The sequence below is a fragment of the Erpetoichthys calabaricus genome, chromosome 6 (assembly GCF_900747795.2).
Source record: "Erpetoichthys calabaricus chromosome 6, fErpCal1.3, whole genome shotgun sequence".
Taxonomy (NCBI): Eukaryota; Metazoa; Chordata; class Cladistia; order Polypteriformes; family Polypteridae; genus Erpetoichthys; species Erpetoichthys calabaricus.
In genome coordinates, this window is record NC_041399.2 from 200,841,837 (window position 1) to 200,851,583 (window position 9,747).

Consider the following 9,747-nt stretch of genomic DNA (forward strand, 5'->3'; position numbering starts at 1 on the left):
TTCCTGGGAATGGATAAACCCGTCCAGGAATGGATTCCCTAGTCTCCATGACTGTGACTTTGTTTTTCAGTTTTTCATTTGCAATTTGGTCATAGTTCATCAATTAATGAATGGACAGATGTTGTTAGGTGGGCGGCGTGGTGACGCAGTGGGAGTGCTGCTGCCTTGCAATCAGGAGACTCAGGTTTGTGCCCTGGGTTCTTCCTTTGTGGAGTTCTCCCTATTTCTGTGTGGGTTCGCTCTAGATATTCTGGTTTTCTCCCTACTGTCTAAAGCAGGGGTGGGCAAAGTCATTCCTGGAGGGCCGCAGTGGCCACGGGTTTTTGTTCCAACCCAGATGCTTAATTAGAAAACAATCCTTGCCAATAATTACATCTCATGGCTTGTTAGTGCTTTAACTCTGCTATGTCAAGTCATTCTCATATCCTAGATTTTTTTTTCCATTCTAAGGATATCATCCAAATACTTTGAAGTGTAAAATGGATGGGTAATTCTCAGTCCTTCACTTTTTTCTCTTCTCTTTCCTTCCAAGTATTTAATTAAACCAAATAGTGCAGGATAAATACACAGAGGTGTAAAGGGTAACAAGCAAAATGGATAACTGCTGGTGTCTTTTGTCATTTACATCTTATTGTTAATAAGGAGCAATTAAAAACCAAGAATGCAGCTGTTTAAGACTTAAATAAGCAATAAGGGTTCAAAATCTTAATGAGGGAGATAACTAAAATGAAGCAGACGTGTTTCTAGAGCAATAAGTGCTTCTTATTAAGCAATTGGGTTGGAACAAAAACCTGCAGCCACTGCGGCCCTCCAGGACTGATTTTGCCCACCCCTGGTCTAAAGACATGCAGGCTAGAAGAATTGGCGATGCTTGTGTGTATTTGGTGCTCCGCTTTTACCCTCACCATCTAAAGACATGCAGGTTAGGAGAACTGCACATGCTTGTGTGTGTCTGGTGTGTGTGTTCGCCCTGCAATAGACTGGTGCCCTGTTCAGGGTTTGTTCCTGCCTTGTGTCCTAAACTATCTGGGATAGGCTCCGCTCACACACCCGCCGGCCATGGTCTCGATCAAGTGGGTTAGAAAATGACATGACGTAGTGTTGCTTTCCATTTATGTTTAATCAATTTCAACCATGTTCTGTGTTTTACCAAATCTATATTTAAATGTGCATCACTTCTGTATTTAGTAATTAGTATAATCTATACTTCTATTTTAACTGAGAATTGTTCACAGCATTCTGTGCCTGCACTCAATGAAGGGCGCTGTACAAAAAATATGTTGTGCACCCCAGACCTGAATTCGACAAAATGCTATTTAATTAAAAAGTACCATAAAATTAAACTATCGATGTATTTTTAAAGATGCACAGCAGCTTTTCACAAATCCAGCTAAGTGTCCACTAATAGATTCATTCCAATTGATTTAAATCTGGCCTGATGTGAGTACAAATGTCCTCTGTGATGGTCCAGTCTGTCTTTCAGTGCTGGCTCCTGCCTTATGCCCGTTTCTACTGGCCAAGACTCTTACTCCCATTTTATATTTACTAAAAAAAAAAATGAATGGATGGACATATGATTTGAGAGCACTAATGATTGGGGCCAAGCAATAGCTCAAATTTTCAATTCGATTTGGCATTTAAGAAAAATCAACATGCGAAACCCAATATTGTGATGTACAGCACTTTTATTTGGTTTCACTGCACAACAATTTTTTTGAAAAGTCTTCCCGAGAAGTTTTTGCTGATTGTGACAGGTACCTACTGGGTATGCACAAATATAGTAGGAACTCTGAGAAATATTCATTTATGTGTTTACTGACAATAACGTATTTAGTCACGTTTATGTTTCGCATAAGCTATTAAATTCAACAGAATTACTGTTTATACTCACGTATAAGTCGAAAAATTTATGCCTTAAAATTCATTCAAAAAAACAGGGTCAACTTATCCGCGGGGCAACACAATTGTCCATAGAATTTGGGTAATGACATTGTACACTCAACGCTTCACGGTGTTAAGTCACCGGTCATCTGCCGTTTCCCATGGTCTTTGAAATAATTATAAGCCAGCAATACTATTGCTAATTACAACCCCAAATCAGAAAAAGTTGGGACAGTGTGGAAAATGTGAATAAAAAAAGAAAAAAGCAAGTTATAAATTCTCCTCAAATTTGATTTCATTGCAGACAGTATGAACACAAAATAATTCATGTTTTTTTTTGTCAACATCATTTGATTTGTAAATAAATATCCATTCTTGCCATTCAGGCTTGCAACACATTTCAAAAAAAGTTGGGACAGTACAGCATTTACCACTTTGTACAGTTCCCCTGTCTTTTAACAACACTTGAAAGACGTTTAGGCATTGAAGAAATCAAGTGACTAAGTGTTGCAGGTGTTAGTTTGTCCCATTCTTCCTGCAAACAACGTTTTAGGTGCGCAACAGTACGGGGTCTTCGTTGACGCATTTTTCGTTTCAAAATGCGCCAAACATTCTCAATAGGAGACAAATCAGGGCTGCAGGCAGGCCAGTCAAGCATCCGCACCCCCTTCTTACGCAGCCATGCCTTTGTTATGCGCGCAGTATGTGGTTTGGCATTGTCTTGCTGAAATAAGCATGGGCGTCCCTGGAAAAGACGTCGTCTTGAAGGCAGCATCTGTTCCTCCAAAACTGAGATATACTTCTCAGCATTGATGGTGCCATCGCAGAAGTGCAAGTTACCTTTGCCGAAGGCACTGACACAACCCCATACCATGACAGACCCTGGCTTTTGGACTTGTATCTGGTAACAGTCTGGATGGTCCTTTTCCTCTTTGGTCCACAGTACACGGCGTCCATTTCTTCCAAAAAAGATGTGAAAAACCGATTCGTCTGACCACAATACACGTTTCCACTGCACAATGGACCATCCCAGATGCCTCCGAGCCCAGAGAAGTCGACGGCGCTTCTGGACACTATTTATGTAGGGCTTCTTTTTGGCACAGTACAGTTTTAGCTGGCATTTCCTAATGTAACTACGTACTGTAGTGCTTGAGAGTGACTTCCTGAAGTAGTCCTGAGCCCACGCAGTTATATCATTTATTGATGAATGACGGTTTTTAATGCAGTGCCGTCTGAGGGCTCGGAGATCACGGCCATTCAGTTTAGGCTTGCGCCCTTGGCCTTTGCGCACGGTAATTTCTCCAGATTCCCTGATTCTTTTCACTATGTTATGCACTGTAGAGGGAGAAATGCCCAAATCTCTTCCTATCTGTCTTTGAGAAACGTTTTTTTTTCATCATTTCAAAGATTTTTGCCCGCACTTGGTGGCAAACTGGTGATCCTCTGCCCATCTTTGCTCCTAAAGGAGTAGGCCTTTCCTCGATGCTGCTTTTGTACCGAATCATGAGTGCAATCACCTGTTAACATCACCAGTTTCAAATCACATCATTATTTAGTTATTATACCTCATTACTACCCCTTAATTGCCCCCATCCCAACTTTTTTTGGAATGTGTTGCAAGCCTGAATGGCAAGAATGGATATTTATTTACAAATCAAATGATGTTGACAAAACAAAACATGAATTATTTTGTGTTCATACTGTCTGCAATGAAATAAAATTTGAGGAGAATTTATAACTTGTTTTTTTCTTTTTTTATTCACATTTTCCACACTGTCCCAACTTTTTCTGATTTGGGGTTGTAGCTAGTTTTTTTCTAATTTCATTAAATAATTCTTTAAATTGTGAAATACTTGAATTTGAGCATTAGCTTTTGCAGGTTTTGGATAACAAACATACCATTAGCTGCCACGTGCAACCAGATTTGGAATCAAAAGAACCAAGGCAACGTACGCTATCAATGCGATGCAAGCGCAGCCTGCGATTCACAAAATTTCTCTGCCTACCTGTTTGTCTCGTCTGACAGTAGCTGAAAAGCAGCATCAGGAGAGAGCAGCCTGAAGTAGTCAAGCAGCGGGTGATCTGTGGTGTCCAACAGTAAGCCATGCTGTCTTGTGAAGTCCAGTAGCCAGTTCGGCTTCCACGGATCAATGTCTGGGTATTTCTCCCACGCGAACCTTGCCGTAGCTGCATCGGCTGCGCGAATGCGTTCAGCTGGCAGCCGATCAGCTGGCGCGGCATCGGCTGGTGTCCGATCAGCTGATGCCCTCTTCTCACTCTCTTGCTCGATTCCTGATCACTGTCAATAAAATCCGATTCTGAAAAATCAGAGTCCGACTCAGCGATAATGTGCAAAACATCGTCTGCCGAGTGTTTTCTTTTCTGCACACGCTTCGCTCCCTTGTGACATATCGACGCCATCTTGCCTTTGTTTACATTTCGCAACTCACGCATGCGCAAGGATTAGTTGCCGAGTCAACGAGTCTAGCATTTCTCCAAGCACAGAGGGAATACCTGTGACGTGACAGTGAGTTTTGTTGCCATTAACAGCTGATTGTCGCCCTCTATCTCTGATACTGTCAAGTTTTACTCTCGACTTATACGCGGGTCATAACAAATTTCGTAATTTTCGGCTTAAAAATCACACTCGACTTATTTGCGACTTATCTGCGAGATCGACTAATACGCGAGTATCTACAGTAAAAGTGTTTTGCTCCTGATTTTCTTTTGTATTCAATGTCTGGTGTATCACGTTGCAGTGTCCAACAGTAGTCAGCAAGCATTGACAGATCCCAGTTGCCCTGGTATTGTTTCTCCATCGTAGCAATGTCCTGGTGAAACCTTTCACCGTGTTCGTCACTGACAGCACCCAGATTTGTGGGGAAGAAGTCCAAGTGTGAGTGGAGGAAATGAATCTCGAGTGACGTGTTGCACTTCACTGTCTTGTATGCTTTGAGAAGTTTGTCTACCAGCTGAACGGAGTTTGGGGCTCTGTAATTGCTCAGAAAATCGTCAACAACGTCTTTGAAGGCTTTCCAGGCAATTTTTTCCAGCCCAACTAACAGATCTTCAAACCGCTTGTCACTCATAACATGTCTGATCTGGGGGCCAACAGAAATGCCCTCTTTGATCTTGGCATCAGTTATTCTTGGGAACATCTGTCTTAAATAACGAAAACCTTCGCCTTCCTTATTCAGTGCTTTCATGAAATTCTTCACGAGTCCCAGTTTTATGTGAAGAGGAGGCAAAAATATCTTTGCCAGGTCGACAAGCGATTCACGTGCCACATTTTTCTGTCCTGGAACTAACTTTTTACGGAGTGGCCAGTTCTGTCGAGAATAGTGCGACTCTTTGGCACGGCTGTCCCATTCACAGATGAAACAGCAGTACTTTGTATAGCCGAGCTGCAGTCCTAGTAACAGAGCAATGACTTGAAGATCTCCACAGATATTCCAGTTGTACCTGCTATACTGGACGTGCTTCAGTGACAGTTCCATATTCTCATACGTTTCTTTCATGTGTGCTGCATAGCCAACAGGTACTGAAAGATAAACGCTGCCATTGTGTAGAAGAACAGCTTTCAGGCTTAACATTGACGAATCAATGAAGAGACGCCACTCGTCCGGGTTGTGACAACAACCTAAGGCCGAGAACAATCCTTCAATGTCACAACAGAAACAGAGACTGTCGACTTGTGAAAAAATTTGGTTATATCACGATGTCAGCCTGGAAACACAGAACTTTTTCATACCTGGTGACAGCAAACACCATTCCTGCAGTCTCGAACCCAGCAGCTTGGCTTTTGCTTTTGACAGACCCAAATCTCTGACCAAATCGTTCAATTCGGACTGTGTTATCAGATGTGGATCGCCTGATGAGCACGGGTCAATGTCACTGTCAGTACCCTGCATTGCAGTTTCTTCATCTGGTTCGTCTGAGGTCCAATCCTCTGGTGGTTTCAGAATTGGAAGACTGTCGTCATGTGGCACGGGTCTCATTGCTGAAGGCAGATTAAGATATTCAATTGACTTCTTGTTTTTGGCAGAGAAACCAGACACATTAGTCAAACAGAAGTAACAGTCCATCACACGGTCTTTCTGTTCTCACCATATCATTGGAACAGCAAATGGCATCGTCTTTCGAGTGCCTCTGAGCCAGGCTCTCAGACTGACAGCACATGTTGCAGAGCAAATGTGTGGCGCCCATTCATTGTCTTGATTGCCAGTTTTGCAGCTGAAATACAGATGATAAGCTTTCTTCACAAGAGCAGTCATCCAACATCTCTGAGGCACAAGTGTATATTCGCCACAGATATAGCAGAATGTATGGCAGCTGTTACGACATTGACGAGACATATCGCTTGACACCAAAACGTCTGTAGCAATATAACAGAAAGTAAGCTTGATGCTATAGATACTATACTTTACTATACATGCACACTGACTATCTAGATTAACCAAATGAGCAGGATCGGTGTATACATGCTGAGACAGCGTCAAGCTCGTTCAGACCTGCCCAGGATGTCAACTTCCACAGGACAGCTTCCAACCTGGCCTGATTCCATGCCAGGACATGCCCAGGTTGCACAAACCGTTGTTGATAAGTCACTTACAGGAGCGAAAATGTTTGGATACAAATATAAGAAAAAATCAGGACAAAACTGAAACGGCACGTGATGGGTAAATTTGATGTGATATTCGTGATCAGCACCCAAAAATCTATAAGAAACACCCAACAGTGTTCAAGAAGCAAAAACTTTGTTGTGCAGTGCTTTCTGTAACTTCTTCTGAATGTTAAATAAGACCCAAAAAATTATCCAGGGCTCTTTTTAAGCATGTCTATGTCAACTCCACCCATGTTGCTTGGTAGTGATGAGCGTGACAAAAAAATAAGAGTCAGGATCAGAAGTGGAAGCGTTTAGAATAGGTAAGGATAGATAGATAGATAGATAGATAGATAGATAGATAGATAGATAGATAGATAGATAGATAGATAGATAGATAGATAGATAGATAGATAGATAGATAGATAGATAGATAGATAGATAGGACTGCTGCCTGGAATGACTGTTCAAGCAGTACAGTATTTAAAGATAAAACACGTTACTACATATGAAGAGGCCATTCAGGAATGTGTGACATTTGAAATGCAACTCTGTTAGTGCTGTCCTGGCAAAACGGGTCCGCAGTAAGCAAAATTCCATAAAGTGTCTGCTGTAAGGTTTATCACACACACGCATTTGGAAGACATCTTTAGGGCTCTTCAAATGGTAAATCCATCCTGAATCGAGGGATCAGTGTTGTCACCTAAGGCCTCTCTGCATCTTATGTCTACAGACCTCAAGATTGATGGCCCAGAGATGCATAAATGTCACTTCTGGTCATTTGAACCCACCTCTTCCGACAATGCTGCCATATAACCACCTCTATCACCATACTGTCCTCAATTATTGTTTGGACACGCATCTGAACAGACGTTGCAACGAGGGACTGTCAAAGTCTTTTGTTTTGTTTGTGCCTCTTACCAGCTGGTGACCCTACACTTTTATGACCTCTTTTGTGTTCTTATTACAGGTTGTATGCTGTATCAGTGGACAAGCAGCAGGTGGAAGGAGAGAACAGCTGCAGTGGTGACTTTCCATATTGCAGAATACACTTCTGTGCCATATAAATACTTACCCTATGTCACTGGTCATATAACTCCAATAAGCAGCATTTCACATCACACTGGAAGTGAGACTCTGCAAAGTGTACTCATCTGTCCATTTCATGAGGTCTCTGCTACCGAAATATTACAAGCAGGAATAAAAACAGCAGCCTACATGGTTTTCTTTTTTGTGTGAATGATTCAATGTTCCTGTACGGGGTTAACTGTAAAACTCCATTGCTGGGTACAGGTTTCCCCTTATTTATTTTTGTTGATAACTATTGTCACACATATGCACTAAGGGGGCACCTTCAAGGCTCTTGAAATTAAGTGGTCACAGGGTGCTTTTGCTAACTGATTCTCCCTTTAACTCTGCAGCACAGATGGGTAAGTTCTGGTTGATGCCTGACATCACTTGCCCTCCAGACGCAGAAGTCCATTCCCTTGCCGAAGGACCTGCTATATACTGTACACTGGTCATCTGCCGGACATTGCTGTTAATTTTGGGACCTGCATTAGACAGAGACGGATCATGCGGTCGGTAGCAGTCCACTAGCAATTTAAACCATGGCTGAGGCTGTTTATTTTTGTTAGTTGTTTCATTAAACAGGGTTACCACAATTCGTCATGGGTTGTTCTGTCTATCTGTATACAGTGGTCCCCCGCCTATCGCGGAAGTTACGTTCCAGACCCACCCGTGATAGGTGAAAATCCACGATATAGAAAGACCACATTTTTTTTTTTTACAGTTTAAGCCTTAAAATACCCCTCCCACACGCTTTAAACACATGTAAACTTATTAAAACACACTTTGGATACACATATGATACACGGATGTCGGGCTAAAGATATGAGTAACATAATAATAATCATCATCAGTTTTACCTTCTCCTGTATGGTCCAGGTCTTCCTCTGACGCTTAGGCTCACTGCTACCAGAAGGCTTATAAGATGCAGGATGCTTGGGAGCCATCGTAGGGCTTAAAACAAACGAAAAGCTCACAAAAGTTTGTTCACAAAAGTCGGACCACAAGCAAAGTACGCAATACGCAATTCGTTGGGGACCTACACTCACTGTTCTTGTGAGATTACACCACATTAGCAGCAGCTAATCAGAGCCCAAGTAGAATAAAATCCACTCTGATTGGTTGAGTCTACTCTTTCAGCTAATAACGGGCTTTGTAAGAAATTATCTGGGTGCTGTAACGCGAAACTCTTTGTCTGCTGAAAAACGTATGCTTTGTTATGAATTGGCTGCAAAGTACACTACAGGTAGGATGTACTTATTGAATTTTTCCACAATATAGTGGGGCGCGATAATTGAACCGCGATAGAGTGGGGGATTACTGTATAAGCAAACATTAAAACATTTAAATATAGGGTCAATATTGTCAGTTTATATTGTATATGGAGTAATTCTTAGTTATTTTAAGCTAAGCCCCAAAAAAAGAAAGTAAATCAGATACAAAAATTTTAAAATGATTAATGCATTATTTGATTCCCTTTGTACTTTTTGAATTCTTTTCATTTTTGCAGTTACCATTGACTTTCACTTAATGATTAAATGTCGCATTAAAACTCTGCAAGAAGAGTCCATCCACTTTCTAAACCCGCTCTATCCTGAGCAGGGTGAGGGAGAAGCTGGAGCCTATACCACTAAGCATATGGCGCAAGGCAGGAACAATCAATGGCCAGGGTGCCAGTGCACAAAATGCACCATTTACAATTACCTCTTGAAATTAAATATATTTTCCATTGAACCAATAGGATAAAAAATTAAGGAAAATCCATAAACATCCTCTTCACAAAAAAAGAGAAGATTTAATTTAGTGAGTCAAAATATGACAACAGAACCGACAAGTTATACAAAAGTAAAAATGTTGTGTTTACAACGTAAACAGGGATGCTGTAACATTAATAAAAAGAGTTAGAGAGCTTCAATGGTATTTCATTTCGGCTCAGGTTTTTCAAGTGAATTTTATAGAAGCCAACTCTTAAAATAGACTGCACAATTGTGATTATTCTTAGAAGTGCAGTAGAGTACAATGCCATTCCCTCATTAGTGCCTCTTTGACAGTTCCCTAAATTACCCATGTCAAAAAATGCCAAGGTCACACTTCCACTCAGCAATTCATTTATCTCCTAGACCCACCCACCCCAATACAACGACGGGGTGGGGGATACTGCAGAACCCCGCAGCATCAGGTGTTAAGCAGGACCA